This window comes from Vombatus ursinus, unplaced genomic scaffold, assembly GCF_900497805.2.
Source record: "Vombatus ursinus unplaced genomic scaffold, bare-nosed wombat genome assembly UNPS02014791.1, whole genome shotgun sequence".
Classification (NCBI taxonomy): Eukaryota; Metazoa; Chordata; class Mammalia; order Diprotodontia; family Vombatidae; genus Vombatus; species Vombatus ursinus.
Window position 1 is genome coordinate 8,713,587 of NW_020954569.1, and position 3,129 is coordinate 8,716,715.

Here is a 3,129-nt window from a genome sequence, read left to right on the forward strand (position 1 = left end):
AGGTGTTCCCAAGAGGTGCCATTCAATCATCATTGGTCGACATACTAGGAGGTGGGTTATATATTAAAATGAGGTATTGAGTATGTGCTTTCCAGGGGGATCTATATCACCTACTATCAAAGGAAATACCACCCCCAGTCCTGGGAGTCTGTCTCCACCAAAACCTGAATGGAATAAAAATCAATTCAGGTCTGGATTGGAGTTTGACCAAGATAAGAAGATTCAAAGCTATCTTATTATCAGAGATGTCCTTCTGAAGAACTTTGGTCAAAAGGCTGGGGAGGGGGGAGATTTCTGAGTCCAGGACACAGATTACCAAGAGAAATAATTTTTAATTCTATCTATCTAAGATGACAAATAATGGTGATCTGAGAGAAGTGCCAATAAATTGTAAAACTGATGAGGTCTAGATTCTTAGGGTTCTGGGACCCTACAATCACCAAACGGTGGGCCCTGCTCGAATGAATTTGACTCAAATCTCTCAGCCAGAGAAAAAGTTTTATTAGACATGGACCATACAGGCCTGACTCTTAAGGAATCCGAACATCAGGGACATCTGTAAGGACAAGTGGGCATGAGGAAATCTCAGCATTTCAATGCGGTCAGAGTAGATCTTATACACACCCAAGTAATTTTGAGTGACCAGAGGATGGGCTGGGAAGAGGGTCTGGGTAACTGGCGGAGGAGTTTAAGGGAAAGTGGGAGTGTCTGGATAGGGTGACCCAAAAGACAATGAAGGGCTAATCTCTTGTTAGGGTAAGAAAAAACTGGAAGGAAGATGCTGATAAGATCCAAGAAGGAATGAAAGACTAGGCTTTTTTATTAGGATTTCAAAGACAAGCTTCTTAGAGAGATAAGGAGATATCATAATAAGAATAAGCAATTAAGGAAAGGCAAGTTGAATGGAGTATAGCCTCTGGCAACCATTTGAGCCTAGAGAGTGGTCAAAGAAAGTTTAAGGTTTTCTGTAGCAGTAGAGAAATGGGACCCAAATTCTTTTTGAGGAGAGGGGCAAAGGTCTCAGCTTGGGCCCATACCCCATTAAAACAAATGAACAAGTTATGGTATGTAAACATGATGGAATACTAACTATTATGCTGAACTCTTATCTGCACAATGGCAAACCAAGTATATTGCTAATATATAGCAATATACTGCATAGAAGACTAATGAGGAAATGTGCTACCCACTTCTTGATTAAGAGGTGAAGAACTCATAATGCAGAATTAGAAAGTGTTTTAGGGAGCATGACCAATATGTATTTTTTTTTGATTGACTATATATTCTTGTAAAAATTTTTATTTTTTCTTATATTCTCAATTGGAGGAGAGGAGTTTGGGAAGGAGAGTGAGAAGGTGGGTCTTGGTTATTCAAATAAATAAAATATTGTTAAAAAAATGTAAAGCTTGACACCCTCCTGTTTAGGCTGGTATTCATATGTCAGGCATGGTTTTCGTCATTTTTGAGTCTCTGTTTCAGAAGATTATTTTGCATTTGTGGAGCATTTCATGCTTTGCAAAGCACTTTGCCAACCATACATTCAAGGCTTTTGCTCCCAGACTTACTGCAACTGCCCAGGTTGGACCCCTTTCTTCGAGCATCTTCCCTAAAATATAATCCCCAGTTCTCACTCATAGCAATGCCAGTCCTGCCGGCCCGTAGGTGATGCCAGCTGCCTTTACAACACCTGGATTTCTGTGTCCCATCCAGAGCATTTACCTCCCCAAGCCTTTACTGTAATTTCCAAATACAAAGTCCAGAAAAACTCCACCCAAGCAGCACAGCAATTTCTCCTGCTCCTCCTTCATCCATAGATATGTTTATTCAAGATATTTGTGACTCTGCCACTAGCCCAATTTCAAATAACCTTTCCTTTCAGAACAAACACAAAATCCATCAGGGAAAAGATCAGAGTCTGGTCAAAAAACCTAAGATGAGGACAGTGTTCTCTCAGGCTCAATTAAATGTATCAAACAGTAGATTCCTGGAACAAAAGTACCTCAGTCCACACAGCAGATCCAAAATGTGGCTGAGAATTTGAACCTTGCTGACAAACAAGTCAAAACCCGGTTTCAGAACCAGAGAATGAAGTCAAAGAGATGGCAGAAAGACATCATGCAGTCAAAGAATGGCAACAGTATGGGTATGATTAAGAATGGATCAGCTGTTGGGGACTACATAAGCTTCTACTCACCATCTCACCAAGACTATATGATGAACCCTTCTGGAAACCTTCCAATATGGGGCAAGCATACTTGAAATAACCAGTTCCAGAATGTTGGAGAAGGCAACTATCAGCACCAGATGTTTCAACACCCCTACCCTGCTAGTGACTTAGGGGCTACCTTTGGATATAATACTAGTGAGGTCTATTCCATGAAACCACAGACTACTATGAGTTGTAATGCCTCCCACATGGTGGAATATCTCCCACACTACTCCTTGAACATGCAGCTGACCCACAGCAAGTCAGAAGAGAACTATGATTATCAGCAGGCCAGAGATGCTCAAATACAATTCTTAGATCCAAGTGGGGTACCTAAATTCCACTCATAATCTGGGCAGTTAATTTTTCCCTCTAGAAAAAGTACTCTTTCCAGGGCTCACTATCACTTTTCCTGCCTTTTTAGTATTTCTATTATGTGACCATTGTGGTTGATTGGTTTATATGAGTGAAGGCATGTCTTACATGCAGAGGGTAACTATCCTCTTTAGATTTTGCTGGCTGACTCCAGGTTTAGGCACTATTGGACTATATATAGAAAGACTTTAAGCTTCAGAATCCTTATTTAAATGACAAGATGAAACTCAGTATCAGTTGAAGAAAATGGCATTGAAAAAGCATGTCATGAAGAAAGGTAGGTGGGTAGGAATTGATGCCATTGGGTTTTAAACTACGGTTTTGTTAAAATTATGGTTAGGATAGTAAGAATGCTAGTTGTCTTTCTGGATTTTATCCTTAATATATTATTTTAATAGAAATAGATACAAGTTCATGCTTCTGCCTTCCCTCTGAGATTATCCCCCAATTTATTCCTGTTTCTGTTTTATTTGTACATAGTTGTTAGCATATTCTCTCTCCCATTAGATTGTGAGCTCATTTGAGGACAGAAGCTATCCTTTACCTTT

The 3,129-nt window shown here is 39.8% G+C and overlaps 1 pseudogene; it reads left to right on the forward strand.

Annotated features, from left to right (window-relative positions):
* The first annotated feature begins 1,613 nt into the window (after window positions 1-1,613).
* LOC114048083 lies at window positions 1,614-2,556 on the forward strand (annotated as a pseudogene).
* The last annotated feature ends 573 nt before the right edge of the window (window positions 2,557-3,129 follow it).